Raw genomic sequence first — 23020 nt, 5'->3', positions numbered from 1 at the left:
GCTAGTTTTATAAACATTGAGAAGGACATTTAATGGTAATAAGTATATTAATATCCACCATTCATTGAGCACTAATTTTTCTTAAAAGCTAAATAACAAGGACATATATCAGGGGTTTGTTCAGAAAAAGAGTATCCGAGGTACCTAAAATGTCTGACTCATCAAAAGAAGATGAAATTATATATACTAGCTGGTAGAGAGCCGTTACAATGAAGAGTATATTACAAAACAGAAGATTTTGTGTTGCTATATATGTATTATAAAACTGTAATAACAAAATCAGTTCCCCCAGATTCTTTGAATAATGCTTCCGTGTTTCAGAAAAATTCAACCAATAAATAAATAATCTGTAAAATATTTGGCGGGGGGGGAGAATAAAGGCTATAAGCATTAAAACATAGAGCTTTTTCTTTCCTAGAAAGTTCATTAATCTGATTCTAGTCTCTAGCTTTGTCAGTGCTACCACTGGTTCTCTTGTTTAGTGAGGATGGTGATAAAGGAAAGTGGCCAGGTGACGTCTGGCAAGTGATGTTCTAGTCATCACTTCTCACTACTCCATCTTCTACAGATTAGCTGGCCCCTTGGGCCCTGGGTTATCCCTTTCCAGCAGTCCATTGCTCTTCTGCTGCAGATCCTCTCTCTGTGTCTTGTGTATTCCTGAGTTTTGAAGGTTTCTGACAGTCATTTTTCCTAGGATCCATTTGAATAGTCTTTAGTCATTAATACCCCTGCTAACAGTCATATAGTGCTGACAGCTGGTACTCATTTTAGCACAGAAATAGTTCAACCTATTGTATTACTTCTCATCATGGGCTTGTTTTCTAGAGAGCTAGGTTAATGTAAAACATTCTATTGCAGTTGATGCATATGTTCACTTACATTGGGATTGGTCTTGTACTTATTTTATCCTTGTTAGATGCATGAACATAATGAAAAACATTTAAATACAAATTTAGTTTAGCATTGGTGAAAATGCATTATTCAGAAATGTAATTACTGTGAAAATAAATGTCAGATCCCCTCAAACATCTCGATTTTCTGTCTTCATTCTCTTTGATTTTAAGATGAATAACCTTTACAGAACCAAATATTCAGAATGTGCCAAGAGATTTTGAGATCAAAATGACAACACTAGTAGGAGAGAGTCCACCTTCCCAAGCCCTACTTCCCATGAACAGGTAGATGCTATTTCTCTGTATTGGTGTTATATACTTTTGTGAGTATGAAAGCCTCAAAACAAGACTAGTGGACAAAATAATGAAGTTAGTTTAATTTTCTGTTCTGGGCATACACATTTCTAGGTAATATCCATTTAAAATCCTGAGTCTGTCTATAAAAAAGCTAGTTGATGGTGAAAGACTGAAAACCTGGACCACTAATTAAATAATCAGCATGATGTGCTTTTCTAACTCAAATGCTACAGAGAAGAGTTTAACTATGTCAAAAGCCTCTCCCCCTCTGCCCTCCCCAAATTCACATAATGGGAAGGAAAAGCATAGATAATTTTTGTTAGATATGGTCAAAAAGATTTGTTGACTTGAGATAAATGTCAGTAATTTTTTCAGAAGCAGTTTGTGGCAAAAGCTGTTACAGAAATACCTTATTTTGTTTAATTAAATGTTTGCTAAAAAAGAAAATCTAGTATCTATGTTAAGCTTTAAAGTGAGTTTCAAACGATAAGGTTTTTAAGTTTCCTAGATGAAACTGTTGACTTCACTGAAAAATGAGACCTTCCTTATATATTTGAGACTGCTTCATGTCTAGCTTCTGAAATTGTTTGACTGACGGAGGAAGAGATAAAAAGTTGTGGCCTGAACTGTGGATAGTAGGCATAGATGGAGGAGAGAACCCCAGACAGAGGAATGCCATTTTCAGTCTGCATGCGGCATGTTTTTGTGCCTTTTCCAGGTAAGGTGATAGATGGTTTTTTGAACTTCTCATTGCTGTAGAAATGGTTTTCAAAGCACTGATAAAGCCTGCATTATGAGTAAGACTCAGAAGTATGCATCGGTCCCTCCATCTTTCCTCTCTTTGGTGTAGCCTGTTTTTACCTTTGTGTAGCCAGGTTGTCAGTCACCATTGTCCTCATGATCTGCTCTGTGGAAAACTCCTGTGGTGTATGCTTGTCAGCAACAGTCTACAGAAACCATGTTTTCCAAAGCGATTGTAAACTTTTTTGCAAAGTCCAGCAGATTTCATTAGTCTTGTACTCTTTGACAGACTCTTGTGCAGACTCTTCTGTACAGCATTTATACTGTTAATTAACCCTCCGTTTCCTCAATTTCTGTCCTCCCTTGATCTCAAAGGGCACAATTTTGTTTCTCTGACTTGCTTTGCTCTTTTGCTTCTATCTTCTCCATACCACTGTTTTCTATTGCAGGGGTAACCCCCAAGGCTGCCCTTCTCTTGCCTAACCTCTCTTTAGTACTCCAGACAACAGGCCTTTCATGAAAGGTTGAACTCCATAAACTCTAGTCATGAGACATTTGGAAGTCAGGATCTAACTCCTAAATCATCCCTACTATTTCTATATGAATTTGTGCCTTTATCTTCTGCTGGTTGGCAGGTCTGGATGAGTGCAGCTAACTATCTGAATTGGTTTTAATTCTGTCAGAAAATATTCTAAGGGGGAATCTAGGTCCGTGACAGTGTCACCTGGTTGGTAATTTTCCGTTTTGCTCTCTCAGTGTAAACTATCAGCACTATATCATTGTAACCATCTTTAAGTGTTCAGTTCTCTGGCATTAAGTGCCCATCATGGTTGTTTGTGCATCCATCACCACCATCCATCCCTAGAACTTTTTCATCTTCCACAACTGAAACTCTCTATTGAACAGTAACTCTCCCTCCTGTCAGCCCCCGGTCCCTGGCAGCCACCATTCTACTTTCTGTCTCTGTGAATTTGACTACTTGAGGTATCTACTATAAGTGCATTATACAGTATTTGTCTTTTTGTGTCTGGTTTATTTCTCTTTGTATCATGTCTTCAAGATTCATCCATGTTGTAGTATATGTCAGAATATCCATTCTTTTTGGGTGCCTGGCTAGCTCAGTGGATTAAGCCTCTGTCTTCGGCTCAGGTCATGATCCCAGGGTCCTGGAATCAAGCCCTCTGCTTGATTCCTCTGCATCTGGCTCTCTGATCAGTGGGGAGCCTGCTTCCCCCCCAACTCTGCCTGCCTCTCTGTCTACTTGTGATATCTCTCTCTCTCTCTCAAATAAATAATAAATAAATAAAATCTTAAAAAAAAAGAATTTCAGTTCTTTTTAAGGCTGAAAAATATTTGATTATATGTATATACTTTATTTTGTTTATCTGTTCATCCATCAATTTATTCTTACTTAAACAATAAAATTGTGTTTAACATGACCAATTTTATACTGCTTTTAAAAATATTTTTAAGTTCATTGAAATTAAACATATATGGATTAAATCTGAAAATTTCTGTCATTTAAATGTAGTGTTTAGGGGCACCTGGGTGGTTCAGTGGGTTGAAGCCTCTGCCTTCGGCTCAGGTCGTGATCCTGGGGTCCTGGGATCGAGCCCCGCATCGGGCTCTCTGCTCAGCAGGGAGCCTGCTTCCCTTCCTCTCTCTCTGCCTGCCTCTCTGCCTACTTGTGATCTCTGTCTGTAAAATAAATAAAATCTTAAAAAAATAAAATAAATGTAGTGTTTAGTCCATTGGCATCTAAAGTAATCATTGGCATACAGTTGGTTTAACTCTACTGTCTTGTTATTTGTATTTTATTCTATCTGTTCTTTATTTTTTAAAGCTTTAAGTGACCATTTTTATTGTGCTTCTTATTTCCTCTATCGTCTTATTAACTATCTTAGATATTTCAGAGTATTCAATACGTATATATGTATTCCATCACGTACTGTCTTTAAATAATCTTATACCACTTCCATCTGTAAAGTTTTTTTCTATTTCCCCTCTTATATAATAGATTTAATTTCTATGATTTATAAACTCTACCATACAGTTTTTTTTTTTGCCTTAAAAAGTCTATTATCTTTCAAAGAAAGCAAGAAATAAAAAAGTGTTTTTTCTACCTGTCCACTTTTTACCATTTCTGGCACTTTTCATTTCTTGGAGTAATTCAAGGAATCTTGAAGTACTTCCTCCAGAGTACTTCCTTTAAGATTTCTTATAATGCAGTTCTACTGACAGTGATTTATCCCAGTATTCCCATGTCTCTAGATTTCTTTATGTTATCCTCACTTTTGAAAGATAATTTTATGTGACTTAGATTTCTAGATGTACAGTCCTTCTCCTTCAGCACTTTAAATATATATTTCCATTAGCTCCTGGTTTGTATTATTTCTATTGAGAAGTACACCATCATTTTTTTTGCTCTTCCTCTAAGCATAATACAACCACCTTTCCCCTGGATGCTTTTTAAATTTTGTTATTGAGACTCTTTGGGTAGTTTTTCATGCTTTGCTTCTAAGACTTTTGAGTTTGCTGGATATCCTAAGTTGGCTTAGTTTTTTTTTTGTTGTTTTTTTTTTTATATGTGTGCTTATATTTTTCAGTAAATTTGAAACATTTTCAACCATTATTTCTTGTAAATTTTTAATTTTTTATATTCTTTAATTTTTAAAAAGATTTTATTTATTTATTTGAGAGAGAGAGAGAGAGAGAGCAGCAGAGGAAGAGGGAGAAGCAATCTCCACGCCAAACAGGGAGCCCAATGTGGGGCTCAATCCCAGGTCCCTGGGATCATGACCTGAGCCAAAGGCAGGTGCTTAACCAACTCAGCCACCTAGGCACCCCTCTTGTAATTTTTTAAAAAGATTATTTATTTTAGAAAGAGAGAAAGAGAGCGTGCACAAGCATGGGGGTGGGGCAGAGGGAGAGAATCATCAAGCAGACTCCCCTGCTGAGCACAGAGCCCCATGCAGGACTTGATCCATGACTTATGAGATCATGACCTTAGCTGAAACCAAGAGTCAGACTCTTAAACGACTGAGCCACCTAGATGTCCACTTGTAATATTTTTTGTTCATTTTTCTCTTCTCTCCTTTCTTCTTGTTGCTCCAAATATACATATGTAATACCACTTGGTATTGCTCCACAGGTTACTAAAACTTTTTTCTTTTTTATTCTCCCTCTTTTTTTTTTATTCTGTGCTACAATGTGTATTTTCTACTGACTGTTAAATGTTCATGGATTTCTCTTCTACAGTGTCTAATTGCTGTCTTATCCTTCTAGTGAATTTTATATTTCAGATATTGTATTTTTAGTTTCAGAATTTTCATTTGATTTTTTGTCTGATTTTTATTACCTTATAGCAATTCACTATTTATTACATCATTATATGCATGTTTCTTTAAACTCCTGAACATTATCTATGGTAGCTATTTAAAATTCCATCATCTCTTAATTTGGGGGTCATTTTTCTATTGATTAAATATTCTCCTTCTCAGCATCACATTTTCCTGGTTCTTCTTATGTCTAGTATTTTTTTTTTTTAATTGTGTGCTGGGCAAATGGTTGCTACATTATTGACTTGGGATTTTGTAGTCTTCATTAGTAACATTTTCTTCTGGCAGATGATTACTTTCACATTCAGCTTGATCATTTTGTGATTTTTAAAACTTTGTTAGCAAATGTTTAAAGTGGATTTTTTTCTAGGGCCAGATTAGCCCTAATTGTAAGCTGTGGCCTTGTTGAGGTCTCTACTTGGTGCTCAGCATGTTAACAGGGTCTGTCTACTCGGTCTGGTCACAGCTTGAACATCTCTCAACATTCAAGAGGTTATTATTCAAGTAGTTGATCAGCTGACAACTATGTGATGCTGGCTGTTTCTTTGGTAGTAGTTATTTCTTTAGTATTGTTTTTGCCTGGTTTCCTGAACTTTCTCACTCCTTTAGTACTTGGTCAAATTACCACAAAATCTAGCCTCCTCGGTAGGCATAAACTCTAGTCTCTGCTTCCTCAGCTCAGAACATAGTGCTTTGTTTCATCTCTTCTTCCCTGCAGTGTGTTCTGGTAAATTCCTCCTTTCAGAAAACTGAGAGAGTTGCATGGCTCCCCGTGTCTCCTTTCTCCTCACTGCTTCTTAGAGACTGTAGTCCTGCACTGTCTATTCCAACACCTAAAAACAGATTTGTCAGTTTTTTTCTTATTTATGGCAGGAAGGCCATAAAAGTTGTGGTAATTTGTTTTATATTATTATATATTTTTAAGTTGTTCATTCATTCTACATAGTTTCAAAATCAAAGTATATGAAAGGTATGTATTGAGAAGTTTGCTTCCTTCCATGTCCTAGCTATCCTATTATCTACAGCTCTTCTAGATGACCTCCTATATGAGTTTCTTATATATTCCTGTAGTATTTTTTATGCAGAGGTAAGCAAATATGAATATATATTTTCTTCCTCTATTCTTACACAAAAATAAAGATTCCAGATACACTGTTATGTATCTTTTCTCATGTAATGTTTTTATAATGGAAAGTTGTGATTATCAGTAAATTTGAATGTAAACCAGTTTAATCTCTGTGCAGGTCATCTGTGTAACAAACTATGGATTTGCTGAGTCACAGAGTAAACCTGATCAATTTTGATAGATATTGTTGAATTGCATTGTAATAGGGGACAGTGACCATTTAGTTCCCAATAACAGTAAGTGTTTCTTTCTCAGCCTTGCCACAGAATCTACTATCCAATTTCTGGATTTTTCACTAGAGAAAAATTGTTTCTTGCTATAGTTTTAGTTTACATCTCTTTTATTGTGAATGAAGTTGAGAATTCTTTGGTATGTTTAAGGTTCTTTTGGTTGTTTCTGTGAACTGCTTGTTTATATTTTCTCTTGTTCTTGATTCGTAGCATGCCTTTTTTATAATATGGCAATGAGTGTGTGGTGATGTCAGTTGCCTTTTCCCTCCTTTTTTCTTAGCCATAACCTTTTAAATTTTATTTTTGCCATATATATCTAATCCAGTAATTTCCATTACATAGGTAAACCCTCTGAATCCTCTAAGTAACCCTTCTCCACATATCAACCCCTTGTTTCCACTGAATGCTTTTTTTCTTTTTAATTTTTATTTAATTTTTTTATTTAGGCTTTATTTTTTCAGTGTTCCAAGATTCATTGTTTATGCATCACACGCAGTGCTCCATGCAATACGTGCCCTCCTTAATAACCACCACCAGGCTCACCCAACCCCTCACCCACCTCCCCTCCAAAACCCTCAGTTTGTTTCTCAGAGTCCACTCCACAGTCCACTGAATGTTTTTATTGTCAAAGCAGAGCACATGTTTCTCTCCAGCCCACTTAAAATGTGCACACATTGCAAACCAGTTTTTTCATTCATTCATTCAACAACTATTTAAGGAGCTATGAAGTATCGGAACTGTGCAAGGTTTTTTTTTTTTTTTTTTAATGTTTTATTTATTTATTTGAAGAGAGAGAGAGCACAAGTAGGCGGAATGGCAGGCAGAGGGAGAGGCTCCCCACTGGTCAGGGAGCATGACATGGGGCTCGATCCCAGGATCCTGGTATCATGACCTGAGCTGAGGGCAGACGCTTAACTGGCTGAGCCACCCAGGTGCCCCATGCATAAGGTTTTGCATAGAATGCAAAAGAAAATTAAGTATCCCATCCCTAATGGCTCTGTGCTATGTGGGAGAGGCACGAAAGAACCATTTTAGATTATGTGTCAAATGCTACAGAAACATTGAGGAAAGCACTAGCATAATGGTTTAAGGGGCAGAAATCAGGGGTGGCTTTACACATATTACATATACTTGAAAACTGAACAAAAAAAATTATCTAAGTTAAGAACTGAATTGCATCACATTAAGAGCAAGATTTTAACTTTTGGGCACATAATGTTTTTTTTATGTTCAGTTAGCCAACATATAGTACATTATTAGTTTTTGATGTAATGTTCAATGATTCATTAGTTGCATGGCTCTCTTCACCACACGTGTCCTCCGTACCCATCATCCGGTTATACCATTCCCCCAACCCCTCTCCTTCTGTAATCCTGTTTGTTTCATGGAGTCCAGAGCCTGGTTTGTCTCCCTCTCTGATTTCCTCCCTTTCAGTTTTCCCTCCCTTCTCTAATCTTATGGTTCTAAGTTAGAACTAAATTTCTGTCATCCTGCTCAGTTGTATAAAATGTGTATAAAATGTGGACTTATTTTTGTACCAGCTTTTCTAAAATAATTTCTGTTTCAGGTGGCTTAATATTAGCTGCTGTTTACTCTCAACTTAAACTGAGGATCTTGGCTCATTTATCCCACGATCATTGCCTCATTCAAGTATTAAACACTGGGGCTGATGTTTTCAGGAGTATTACAGCTGAGTGGAAGATGATTGAGCTAGAGTCTGTTGGGGATGATCTGAGGCAACAAGCAAAGCAGGTGAAATGTTTAGCATATATGAGAATATTAATGATTAAAAAAAATTTAAAAATGCCTTGATCATTTGCAGTTGGGGAATAATGATTTCTCCATCTGTGGATCTTTCAAACCATATTCAGCTGAGCTTGTCTCATGGTATTCATCATACTCTCCTTCATAGAGTCAGTAGAATCAGCTAGACTTTGTCTGAGGCTAGCTCGCATAAGGAAAGCCATCCACATTAGTGGTAGATATCATGGTGGTAGTAGTTGTTATTTATGTGTATGTATGTGTATTTTGAAAAATGTCTTTCTAGTCTGTAAACAGTTTCACATTTTTATTTTTATAGGTATTCTCTAAATGTTTATTGAAAAAGAATCACTGAACTGTGGATTATAATTAATAACTGATAGCTTTTTCGTTTTTTGAGATCATTGGTTAGCTAACCACATGTGAAACTTTATACTGTCCTTGGACTTTTTAAGGGGGTCCTTATTAGTTCCTACTCCTGGATGACTGTTACACACAGAGAAAGTCAAAGGCCACATTTATACTATTTTCTGGCCTCTATTGACACTGATACTTCTTTTGCCACTTGGCCTGTGGGAAATTTGAAGCCATTTTTGAAAAATAGGATTGCTGGCTGAGACAAAAAACCATCACACCCACCTTTATGATCCCGCTGTTAGTTTTACATTTATACTTCTAGTTACTCACAGCTGTAAGTCTTGACTGGCTCATTAGACATGAAACCCTTCCTCTCAACCATTGCCTGTTCAGCACCAGCACATGTTTCTTCCACTCTTTAGAAAACCAGCTTTGCCCTCTCTGTTTAATAATCTCTGGGCTCCTGCATTCAGTAAGAATTGAACCCTGGATAAAGAACTAATGTTCCAATATTTAACCTTCATAATAAACCCATGAAATAGGTACAATTATTCTTGCCATTTTAAATAGGCATAAAGGGAAGCACCAAAAGTTAGTAATTTGCTGAAGATCATACAGCTATAAGTGGTGGAGCCAGGATGAGCTCAGAATGCCAGAACTTAGACATGCTGACTTTATCATCTAAACACTCATCCACTGATGATATCTACCTCTTTTTCATAATTTCTTACATGACTTAATAGTGTTTATGCTCTACACCGTATACTCCTTGGGTCTGAGATCTCAGCCACTGCTGTGTACTACACAAGTTTAAAAAAGAAGTAACAGTAAAAAAAAAAAAAAAAAGTAGAACCACCAAAAAGGAAAAGATAAAAGGATGGAAAAAAAATTCTTCTCAATGTATTAAAAAAGACAGGTAAGGACAAAAAACTTGTAGTTGTTTTATCACATTAAAAGTAGCTTGGGACTCTGATAATCATCTTTTACAAATTATATTTTAAAATTATATTTAATGACATTTATATGAACTTGCTTTATGTTAGTTTTCTGAACACTTAGAGGTAATAATTTAGTAATCTTCACAATTCCATGATGCAGGTATTACTATCCTCACGGATGAAGAAGTCAAGATACAAGAGTTTAAATAGCTTCTTCAAGATAATCTTATAAATTCTGGAACTAGGATATAAACTGGTTATTTGGAACTAGGATTTAACTAGTTAAACTTGTTAACTATTTATTTAAACTAAATACTTATTATTAAATTTACAGTTTCCTACTGACCTGTTTAGACTATTTCCTTCTACTACTCCCAAAATTTCCTCAGGAACTTGTTTAACCCAATTGAATTCTGCAATTGTGGGATATCAGGAGGCATATTTATTTCCAATCAAGTATTCCCTATTGCGAACCCTGAAGCCTTCTCTTCCTGCTCTGTCCTATGCAGGAGCCAGGAGAGGAATGTTTGTAATGCTTCTCTTTCCTGACTCCTGGGTGCTTGTCTAAGCAGAAGTTAATGAGGTATTATAATGAGAGTAGAAAGCTACTCTGAAGACTACTGGATACATGACAAAGAGTCAGAAATAAATCTTCCTTTTAAATCACTAGGATTAGTTTCTTAAAACACACACATTCACAATTATTCATGTTCTTCCCCTTCCTCCCCCAGCTTGAAAGTATTGTTAAAAGGCAGAAAAGAGAAAAGATGTTCGCTGGATATCAGGTTCTATGAATTTAACCTACCAAAAGCAGATCTAATCATTTCTTTGACACACTATGAAATAAAATGTTTACCAAATTTCAATCCTGATCAACTTTTTATATTTGCAGTTTATGTAGTTATGACCTTTACTTTACTTACTGAGTGTGATGACTCCTTTTCAAATTTGCTATGGAATCATTTATGGAATGGGTACTAAGTCTTTGTCAGAGCAGATGGGCATTAAAGAAAATGATACATTGATTCCTTCAAATCCAGATATACAGGTAAAGAAACATTAATTATTAGTTATCTTTTAGATACTAGTCAATTATCTTGCCACATTGAAACAAAATTTTCTGTTAACATTTCTATTACTTGTTGCCCTCGACCCGCAAGGACGACAAGAAGCCCTGGTTCTGGTGTATCTTCTCTCTCTTTATTTCCACAAGTCTACACACTTATATACATTTACATGACCAATCAGCGAGCAGGGTGACCAATAAGGGGCCAAACAATGGGGAGAGCCAATGAGAGTCCTGTTACTATTCTGATTAAATTTGAAACAGCCAATGACTATGTCCTCCTTTAGGTGAGCTTCACCAGAACGTTCGTTGTTTACTTGCAGCGTATTTTGCTGGCAGTGAGCCAAGCGCCATCTTGTAATGGCGGGGACTTTCCTGGTTGGAGGCGGCCCCGACATCTCCCCCTTTTTTGTTTTATGGCAGAGATCGTGCCTGTCTTAGGTCGTCAGTAGCAGAAAACATCCTTACCCTTCATCAGACACAAGATATCGATGATCTCTGTCCTGTCTTAGGTTGGTATGTTTCTCTACTGATCTTACCCGTCTTTGACTACCAATCTAGCATGCTCAGCCATATCTGGGGAGATGTCCCAGCCTCTATTGACATAAGGGCTTGTACTATAGCTCGGCTCTGCTCTCGCTGCTGTGTTCTCCATTGGCGAACTTTTCTGAATAGAAGCAGAATGCCAATAAGAAGGAGGACAAGAAGACCAATTGTGCCAGCCCATTGTTTGGTAAACTGGAACATATTGCTGAATGTTTGAAATAGCTCTGGGAGGGAAGCTGGTTGCTATTTACTTGAGTTATCTCAGCCAGAAGGATTCGTGTGAAATTTTGAAAATCGTCAGACCAAGCACCCTGCAAATACTGGGAAAGCTGTCGGGAGACATTCTGTAAGTCACTCATATTAGTATAGGCTATGGGAGTTACACAAATTGCCGGGAAGGGTGCTATACATCCCAGTCCCAATAGGGCCCCCAATATGTCCACTTGTTCTTGAACCAAATCCACTCTCTGGTTGACTATCAGGATTCTTGCTTGCAGATGTGCATTGATCGGAGTCTGTGTTTGAAGGGCAGCTGCTGTTCCTTCTGCAAGGGTGTTCACAGCTTCTGCAGTGGGTATAGTTGCAGCAAGCGAGACTGCTGCTGCTGTGGCAGCTGCTGTAGATATAGCCAATGCTGTCACAATGGCGGCTGTGATACCAAAATCTCTCTTCTTTCTGGATAGCACCACCAGTAACTTGTCCTCTGGAATGGAAACTGGGATAGGAACATGGGTAGGGATACGCATAATCACAGCCAGCTTGAAGGCTGTGACATTCCAGCACTGGGAAAGATCATGGAGTGAATGTAAAGCTATGCATTTAAACTGAGCGCAAGGTACTCTGACATCCAGACCACTCCGGTGGCCATACTCTCTTGTTAGTGCACCTGGGCAAGTTAAAAGTTTGATATGGCCCCGAGGCATTAATAGGTTTTACATTGGCCAAACCCTGGATCACAGGTGGTCCCATTGAGGTATGTTTAGCAAGCCTTCATCTAGGAACCATGGAGCCGCCTTCTCCACTGTATTCAAAAAGGCCCGAGCAGTTTTTGCTTTTAGTGGAGTTCCATTGGATTTCAGCAGATCTTTTAAAGACCCTTCCAACCGCTCTTTAGATACTTCAGATCCCATTATGAACACACAGACAACAGACGCGGACGTTAAAGACACTAACTAACACATTAACTTTTTACGCACATATACTTCAGTCGACCTTTACTCCCCACTTTACCGCGGAAGAAAATCCCGGCTCTATGGCCGCCCGCTTCTTATTGCGGTCTTGTACAAGATTCCCATCACTTTAATCGTGGTCCCTTCCCCGCTTACCTGCGGTTTTTCTCCTTGCAAGGTTTACTTACTCATTAACTATTCCCGGGTTTCGGCACCATTTGTCGCCCTCGACCCTCAAGGACGACAAGATGCCCTGGTTCTGGTGTATCTTCTCTCTCTTTATTTCCACAAGTCTACACACTTATATACGTTTACATGACCAATCAGCGAGCAGGGTGACCAATAAGGGGCCAAACAATGGGGAGAGCCAATGAGAGTCCTGTTACTATGCTGATTAAATTTGAAACAGCCAATGACTATGTCCTCCTTTAGGTGAGCTTCACCAGAACGTTCGTTGTTTACTTGCAGCGTATTTTGCTGGCAGTGAGCCAAGCGCCATCTTGTGATGGCGGGGACTTTCCCGGCCGGAGGCGGTCCCCGACAATTACTGAAAAGTTTCCCCCAGATATTGTTAATTAAATAACATCATCTTTATTATTATTTGCTAAGATGGTCTTTTTTCATAAAAATAGGAGCAAAAATGAGATTAAAAAAACCCAACCGATGTATATGCTAGTTTGTCATTGTGAATATGCCATAAAGTCTTGGAATTGTGCTATGCTTTAGGTTTTAATAGCTTCAATTCGAAACAGTAAACCATTGATTGAATGTACCAGAAACTATGAAAGAACAAGAGCAGTTTGAGTATTATTGTTTTAAATTATCTTGTATTTTGGCAATTTATTGAGGTACAATTTATATACAATAAAATTAACCCTTTTAAGATGTATATTTGTATAAGTTTTGGCAAATGCACAGAGTCCTATAACCTAAACCACAACCTAGATATGGAATCGTGACCATATCATCCCAGAAGTTTACTTGATACCCTTTGTAATCAGCCCTGACCTCAGTCCCCAAAAAGAAAACTTTATTCACATATGACATGATCTTATACATAAAAAATAATTTTGATTCTATGAAACAAATACTAGAACAAATTACTAAAAGTATTTTTTTTTTAAGATTTTATTTATTTGAGAGAGAGCACAAGCAGGGGTTGGGGAAGTGGAAGAGGGAGAGGGGAAAAGCAGACTCCCTTCTGAGTGTAGTGCCGGGTTGGATCCCAGAATCCTGAGTTCATGACCGATCCAAAGTCCCTGGCTTAGCCCACTGAGCCACCCAGTTGCCCCATCCCCATATAAAGTTAATTTGTAAAAATCAGTTGGATTTTTGTATGCTAGTAATTAGTGAATGGAGTAAAAATAAAACCATTATGATAACATCAAAATACCTGAAATATGTGGGATAAATTCAACAGTATATGCAAGACTTTACTGAAAAATCTAAAACAATCCTGAAAGAAATTGAAGATACTTAGGTAAATGTGAGGTTTACCATGTTAATTTATTAGAAGGCACAATGTTATTGTGATGGCAGTTTTCTATAAATTGTCCTATAGATTCAATTTAATTTCAGTCAACAGTCCATTAGATTTTTGTGTTGAATTTGACAAATTGATCTTAAATTTATATGGAAATTTAAAAAGCCTGGAAAAACTAGGAAATTTTTTTGGGGAAAAATACAGTGTTGAGTACTAACACTCCCTGGGTTCAAAACAGTATAAAACTATAATAATTAAAGTAGGGATAAGGGTAGACATGAAAAAAAAATGGGTCACAATAAAGGGTTCAGAAATAGACCTATGGTGAGTGCTGCGAAGTGGGTAAAGCTGGTAATTCACAGACCTGTACCCATGGGGCTAATAATACATTATATGTTAATTTAAAAAAAAAAGAAGACCTTCAAAAAAAAAAAAAAAAAAGAAATAGACCTATACATATATGGTGGCTTTATTTTCAGCAGTCACCATGGTTAACTCAATAGAGCATGGTCATGTCAACGATTGGTTCCAGAACAACTGGAGACCAGTATGGGAAAAAAATGAACTTCAACTATTATCTTATACTGTATTCCAAAGTTAGCTTTATATGGAGCATAGACTTAAAAATAAAAGCTAAAACTATAAATCTTCCAGAAGAAAATTAGTGAAAAACACTTTGTGACATTGAGGTAGACAAAGATTTTTTAGGTGATAATTACACCAAATTAAACATAAAATATAAACATTGGTAAAAGACACCATTAAGCAAATCTAAGGCAAGCCACAAAAGAGAAGATATTTGCAGTTCCTGTTGTCCAGTGAACTTGCATCAAGAATATGTAAAACACTCTTGTAACTCAATGCTGAGAAGGCAAACAATCCAATAAAATAAAGGTCAAAAGATTTGAACAGACACTTCACAAAAGAAGATGTATGAATGACTACGTCAAATGTTATCATCATTAGTCATCAGGGAAAAGCAAATTTAAACCACAAAGAGATACCATTACAAAAACACTAGAATGGCTAAAATAAAAAGCACTGTATTTCTTTTATATTGCTGATAGAGTTATAAAATGGTACAACCACTTTGGAAAATGCTATGACTCTTTGATATAGAGTGAAACAATTATGTGATCCTGCAATTTTAGTATTGCATATTTGTCCAAGAAAAATGAAAACATATCCAAAGAAAGACTTATATGTGAATGTTATAGCAGTTTTATTCCTAACAACCAAATATCTATGAACAGGACCATGGTAACCAAACCAAACCAAACCAAATTTTGGTATATCTCTGCTGTGGAATACTACTTAGCAAAAGAAAGCAAACTCAAATGAGGATGTACAGCATAAGTCAATTTTTATGAATTTTAAAAACATGAAAAACCAAGGTATAGTGTTATAAAGAGATCAGTCAGAGTTTGAGGCTGATAATGGAGGGCTGACTGATAAAGGTGATAAAAATTTTTCGTATCTTGAAGTGTATCTTTGTTAAATGCATCTAACTATTCACCTAAAGTGGGTTCCTTCTACGGTATGTAAATTATATATCAGGATTAATTTTTTTGTTGTTACGTACATTCCAGTTAGTTAATGTGCAGTATAATATTAGTTTCAGGTGTGCAATACAGTGATTTAGCACTTTCATACATCACCTGGTGCTCATCATTTAAGTATACTCCTTAATCCCCTTCGCTACTCATCCATCCCTCACCCACCTCTCCTCTGGTAACCATCAGTTTGTTCGCTAGAGTTGAGAATCTGTTTCCTGGTTTGCCTCCCCCAACCCTTCCCTTTGTTTGCTTTTTTAAAGTAGTTCTTTCAGCCTCTGAATGTTTGAGGACATCTGACAGGAGTCAGGTAAGAGAATTTGTAGATACATTCCCTTCAATCTCATCATTTTCTTTGCTTTTCCCTCGATAATAACAGTAATTCTTAGAAAAGGTGAGAGCCTTATTGCTTTCTAATATTCTTATGCTGGTGGTTGAATACCACCAACAGCTTCAGTTGGCAGGGTTTTCCCCCTTCCTTTCACCCACAGTCTCCTCAAATGTCTCTCCTGTGCTAGTCACAAACGGAAATCCTCAAATGAGATGTTTTGGTTAAGGAGTTGTTAATATTTATTATTTAGGATGAACAGAACTGTGAGAAAGCAGAGGTTGCACATATGAATAAAGATAGATCAGCACATATAAATAAAGATAGACCAGTTAGAGAAGACTTCTCTAACTCAGAGACAGGAATGAGCAGTGAAGACTTTGGCCTGCCGGGAAAAACAAACTTACCTTGAAGATCTATAGGACATAATAATGAGCTATAGGACATAATAATCTAAGGACATAATAATGAGCCTATATTGCAAAGGATGAATGCTGGTATAGGGAATATGAATTTGTTTGAATAGTATACTATACATAGTCTTTTTAAACTTTGTAACTTTTTAAAGTTTTAAGAAATGAATTGTATATATTCCTAATGAAGTATTTATTATTCGTGTATTAATTTCAGTTTGGTCCTATTTGGATTGTAGCTTAGATGCTAACAAGGAGCTGTTAATGTTTTAAGCCTGGAAGTGGTAAGACCAAAGAGTAAAAGATTAACATAATCAAAGAGCAGAAGAAGCCTGTGAAAAGTACCATGGAATAATCTTAAGATCCTAGGTTTTAGTACCTGAACTGTTGTTCTGGAGTTTAGTTTCACGTTTTTTGTTTGTGATAAAGTTAGAGTATATAATTTCTTTTCTTTTTTTTTTTCATGTATTTTTTAAATTTCTTTTCAGTGTTCCAGAATTCATTGTTTATGTACCACACCCAGTGCTCCATGCAATATGTGCCCTCCATAATACCCACCACCAGGCTCACCCATCCCCCCACCTCCTTCCCCTCCAAATCCCTCGAATTGTTTTTCAGAGTCCACAGTGTCTCATGGTTTGTTTCCCCCTCCAATCTCCCCCAACTCCCTCTCCTCTCCATCTCCCCATGTCCTTCATGTTATTCCTTATGCTCCACAAATAAGTGAAACCATATGATAATTGACTCTCTCTGCTTGACTTATACCAGTTAGAATGGCCAAAATCAACAAGACAGCAAACAACAGGTGTTGGAGAGGATGTGGAGAAAAGGGAACCCTCTTACACTGTTGGTGGGAATGCAAGTTGGTGCAGCCACTTTGGAAAACAGTGTAGAGATTTCTTAAGAAATAAAAAATAGAGCTTCCTTATGACCCTGCAATCGCATTACTGGGTATTTACCCCAAAGATACAGATGTAGTGAAAAGAAGGGCCATCTGTACCCCAATGTTCATAGCAGCAATGGCCACAGTCGCCAAACTGTGGAAAGAACCAAGATGCCCTTCAACGGACAAATGAATAAAGAAGATGTGGTCCATATATACTATGGAATAAATATATATATATATTCATCAGAAAGGATGAATACTCAACTTTTGTATCAACATGGACAGGACTAGAAGAGATTATGTAGATTATGTCATTTCTAAAGTCCCTTTAGTTTCTAACTTTCTGAGCCTGCAAAAAGGGAATGAAAGTTTATATGCAAAGTTTTGATGATACAATATAATTTGAAGAATCATGGTAGGGTTTTGGCATATTTCACTATATTAAAGATAGTGAATGAGCTTAAGAATGGACTTTGGTTGCAATTATTTTTGTATTTTCTCTGTAGGCATTAATCATTTCATGAGAGAGACAGTGAAGAATTGTAAAAGAAATGGGTTTGTTCAGACCATTTTGGAAAGGTGTAGATATTTACCAGGAATCCAAGACAACAACCCTTATCATAAAGTTCACATATGTTGAAATGTCTCTGGATTTTTAACTTAGTATTTTAATGACATATGCTTTTTCTATAGACTAAACACTGCTAATTTTCCTTTTAGGGATCATTAGCGTATTAATTGGATCTTCTGTTTCACTAAGGATTTTGAAGTGATGGCTCATGCCTAAATTTGCTGAACACAGTCCTTAGAAGACTAATGTAAATATGGGTTCACTTAGTAATACTTCAAATACTTTAAAGATGTTCTATTTCAGTAAACCAGTTACTTAGTAGTTTTGCTAAGAAGTTATAAATTTAATTTTTATATCTGTTAATTGTTCTTTGTTTCAGTTATCATATGCCAGTTTGTTGTATCACACAAATTGCCAATGTTTCTAGAGATTAACCAATCATTATATGTGGTTCCTTCATTTTTGGTTCATTCTACTTGTGTGTTTGTTTTAAAAGCAGTGGCTCAACAGAGGTTAGTAGGATATCCAAAATATTGAAGAAGGCTGTTTTCTTAGCACCATTTTAAGTATTTATTGATGGTATGTGTTCAAATTATTATTAAAAACTCTGAAATCATTGGGATCCACAGAAAGTATTCTATGTATCTGAACATTTAAATTTCTATATAGTCCACATCTTCCTGTTTGAACTCCTTGTATTTCATCTTCTCCCAAAATTTCGCATGTCAGTGCCCACTACACATTTTATATATTGAAAATTCCCAGCCCCATACTACTAAACTTCTGTCTGGAGCAGGAAACCTTCAGAGCACTAGTGATCTTAGGGACCATGGAGGAATAGTTGGCTTTTTGTTATTTCTTCACTCTGTAGGCTCCCAAATAAGCAGACATCAAATATTTATCAGGCTTTTACCATATCTCTAAATCACTTGTCACTTAGGGGTAGATAATTTTCTATTGGTCAGATGGAGTCAGCTAGTGGAAGGCTTTTAACGGCAGGCTGAAAAATTAAGACTTGATCTAACAGGAGTTATGTTTCATGGGATTTTATATTATGAAAATTGGTAGATAGAGTCATATATGTAAATGAACCATGTAAGTTTTTGAAAATTAATATTTTTGCACCTAAAGATGTGAGAGTACGCCTTTTCTTTTTTTAAAAATTTTATTTTATTTCTTTTCAGTGTTCCAGAATTCATTGTTTATGCACCACACCCAGTACTCCATGCAATATGTGCCCTCCATAATACCCACCACCAGGCTCACCCATCCCCCCACCTCCTTCCCCTCCAAAACCCTGTTTGTTTCCCAGAGTCCACAGTCTCTCATGGTTTGTCTCCCCTCCAATTTACCCCATCTCACTTCTCCTCTCCCTCTCCCAATGTCCTCCATGTTATTCCTTATGCTCCACAAGGAAGTGAAACCATATGATACTTGACTCTCTCTGCTTGACTTACTTCACTCAGCATAATCTCTTTTGGTCCCATCCATGTTGATATAAAAGTTAGGTATTCATCCTTTCTGATGGAGGCATAATACTCCATTGTACATATGGACCATATCTTCTTTATCCATTCGTCCATTGAGGGGCATCTTGGTTCTTTCCACAGTTTGGCAACTGTGGCTATTGCTGCTATGAACACTGGGGTACAGATGGCCCCTTTTTCATTACATCTGAATCTTTGGGGTAAATAGTAGTGCAATTGCAGGGTCATAGGGAAGCTCTATTTTTAATTTCTTAAGGAATCACCACACTGTTTTCCAAAGTGGCTGCACCAACTTACATTCCCACCAACAGTGTAAGACTCTTTCTTCACAACCTCTCCAACACTTGTCGTTTACTGTCTTGTTGATTTTGGTCATCCTAACTGGTATATGGTCATACATCAATGTGTTCTTTTTTTTTTTTTTTAAGATTTTATTTATTTATTTGACAGAGAGCACAAGTAGGCAGAGAGGCAGGCAGGGCAAGGGGGGGGAAGCAGGCTCCCTACTGAGCAGAGAGCCTGACGTGGGGCTCGATCCCAGAACCCTGGGATCATGACCCAAGCTGAAGGCAGAGGCTTTAACCCACTGAGCCATCCAGGCACCCCTCAATGTGGTTTTGATTTGAATCTCCTTGATTGCTAATGATGATGAACATTTTTTCATGTCCCTTTTAGCCATTTGCATGTCTCCTTTGGAGAAGTGTCTGTTCATGTCTTCTACCCATTTTTTGACGTGGTCTTCTGTTTTGTGTGTGTTGAGTTTGAGGAGCTCTTTATAGATCTTGAATATCAGCCCTTGGTCTGCGGTGTCATTTGAGAATATCTTCTCCCATTCCATGGGTTGCCGCTTTGTTTTACTGACTGTTTCCTTTCCTGTGCAGAAGATTTTGATCTTGATGAAGTCCCATAAGTTCATTTTCGCTTTTGTTTCCTTTGCCTTTGGAGACATATCTTGAAAGAAGTTGCTGTGGCCGATGTTGAAGGGGTTGCTGCCTCTGTTCTTCTGTAGGATTTTGATAGGCTCCTGCCTCACTTTGAGGTCTTTTATCCATTTTGAGTTTATCTTTGTGTATGGCATAAGAGAATGGTCGAGTTTCATTCTTCTACATATAGCTGTCCAATTTTCCCAGCACCATTTATTGAAGAGACTGCCTTTTTTCCAATGTATATTTTTCTCTGCTTTGTTGAAGATTATTTGACCATGGAGTTGAGGGTCCATATCTGCACTCTCTGAGAGAAAAACCTTTCAATCCAGATCTTTAGGTGTCAAAGTTTTAACTGGTTTATTATGTTGTTACTGAAAAAAAAAAAAAAAGAAAAGAAAATTCCACCCCTCTGAATTATGAATAAATATAATCAGATGGAAATTTTGGTTTTTGTTTGGTTTTACTTTTTGTTTAAACCCTTATTATATTGAAAAATACACATAGGGAAAATACAGGAAACAAATGTAAATTTCAGTATATTATCACAGAGCTACACCTGTGTAGCAACTACTCAAGTTACATAGAAAATCTTTTGATGTTTCCTAATCACTACCCACAGCCCTTCCAGGAATAATTGCTATTGTCATTTCTAAGCCTATAGTTTTATGTATTTTTTACCTCTTTCTACATCATGTGTATATATTCTTGCATCTAGCTTCTTTCACTCAAAATTGCTTAGGTAAGTCATTCATGTTTCATTTGGAGTAACTATTTTATTGTAGTATATTCTATTATGTGAATATATCACAGTTTATCCATTTTCCCATTGATGGACATTTAGGTTTCCAGTTTAGAGTTTATTATTATTGTTATTATTAATTTAATTTTATTAATTTTTTAAATTTAATTTTATTTTTCCAGTGTTCCAAGATTCACTGTTTATGCACCACACCCAGTGCTCCAAGATTCACTGTTTATGCACCACACCCAGTGCTCCATGCATTATGTGCCCTCCTTAATACCCACCACCAGGCTCACTCATCCCCCCCCCCCACCTTCCTCCCTTCCAAAACCCTCAGTTTGTTTCTCAGAGTTAATTTTGCTCTTTTGAAAATTCTTGTCCAAGGTCCTTGGTGCGCATATGTTTCCATTACCTTTGGTAAAGACCAAGTCATAGAATTACTGCTTCTTCAGTTTTGGTAGGTAAAGCCAAATGGTTTCTTATGGTGGTTATAGCAATTGTCCTCATCAGAAGTATGTGCAAGTTCTCATTGCTCTGCATCCTTGCCAACAGTTGCTATTAAGATGATACAATTTTAGCTATTCTGGTGGGTTTAAAGTACTATCTTGTTAGTTTTACTTTGCATTTCCTTGAATACTAATGAGGTAAAGCAACTTAACAAATATATATTAGCCATTAGCTATTTTTTCTTGGGAGAGTACTTTTTCGAGTTTTCTTGGTCATCTTTTGTTGTTGAGTTTTCTTTTTACTTTTTTTTTTTTTTTTAAAGATTTTATTTATTTGAGAGAGAGAGAGAACACACAAGCGGGGATGGGAGGAGAGCTGAGGGAGAGGGAGAAGCAGACTCCCAGAACCCCAAGATCAAGACCTTTGCTGAAGGCAGATACTTACCCATTTGAGCTACTCAGGTCCCCTGTCTTTTTCTTATATATAGGAGCTCATTATTGATTATATTTTTGGAAAATATTCTCTCCCACACTGTGTTTGGCCTTTGCGCTCTTATCAGTAACTTTAGATGAGGAGAGGGAATTAATTTGGTTTATTCTTAAAATTTTTATTCAGAAATAACATGTACAGTGAAGGGTACAAATCCCTAAGCATAAAGCTGTAAGTCTTAATGTGTATACCCATATAACCACGGTCCCAGTCATGACATAGAACTTTTCCAGCATCCAGAAGGCTTCTTTATGTTCCCTCGAAATCAATACCATCCACTTCCCACCCCAGCACACACCTAAAAGTATAGAGTAGTTTTGTATGAACTTGAATTTTATTTAAGTGCAATTGTACCGTATGTACTCTTGGGTCTGACTTTTTTCGCTTACATATAGGTCTGTGAGATTCATTAGTGTCATACACAACTCTAGCTCATGTCTTTATTTAACTGACATTGTGGGAGCATACCAACAATTTATTTATCTGTTTGAATGGTGGCAGAAATTTTCACTATTTCCAGGTTTTAGCTATCATTAATAAAGCTTCTATGAACATTCTTATTTGTGTCTTTTGGTAAACATATGCACCCAACTTCATTACCTTTAGAGTGGAATTGGTGAGTCATAGAATACCTGCAGTATATACTGCCTAACAGTTTTACAGAGTGGGTATCCCAGTTAACATTGCCATCAGCTCTGTTTATCTACATTCTTGCCATTGCTTACTGTCATTGGTCTTTTTAATTTTAGCCATTCTGGTAACTGTGTAATGGTACCTCACTCTGCTTTTAATTAATTAATTAATTAATTAATTAATTAATGTGTTATGTTAGTCACCATATGGTACATCATTAGTTTTTGATGTAGTGTTCCCAGATTCATTGTTTACATGTAATACCCAGTACTCCAATACGAGCCCTTCTTAATACCCATCACCAGGCTCACCCATTTTCCTACTCCCCCCCACGCCACAAAGCCCTCAGTTTGTTTCATGGAGTTCACAGTCATGATTCATCTCCCCCTCTGATTTTTGCCTTTCCCTAATGACTAGTGATGTTGAGCTCCTTTTTTGTTTATTGTCCATTTGGGTATCTTCTTTTGTGGAGGATCTATTTAAATCTTTGTCTCTCTTTTTTTGAATTATCTATTTTTAACTGATTTATGAGAGTCCTTTATATATTCTAGATATGAGCCCTTTGCTTATGTGGATTTATCCATTTTTTATATTATTGTA

The 23020-nt window shown here is 36.8% G+C and overlaps 1 pseudogene; it reads left to right on the top strand.

Moving 5' to 3' along the window:
* LOC122910069 overlaps nt 1-23020 on the top strand; it is a 116719-nt pseudogene that overhangs the window by 83611 nt on the left and 10088 nt on the right.

Source organism: Neovison vison, chromosome 6 (assembly GCF_020171115.1).
Source record: "Neovison vison isolate M4711 chromosome 6, ASM_NN_V1, whole genome shotgun sequence".
Taxonomy (NCBI): domain Eukaryota; kingdom Metazoa; phylum Chordata; class Mammalia; order Carnivora; family Mustelidae; genus Neogale; species Neogale vison.
This window is presented reverse-complemented; position numbering and strand designations above follow the sequence as displayed.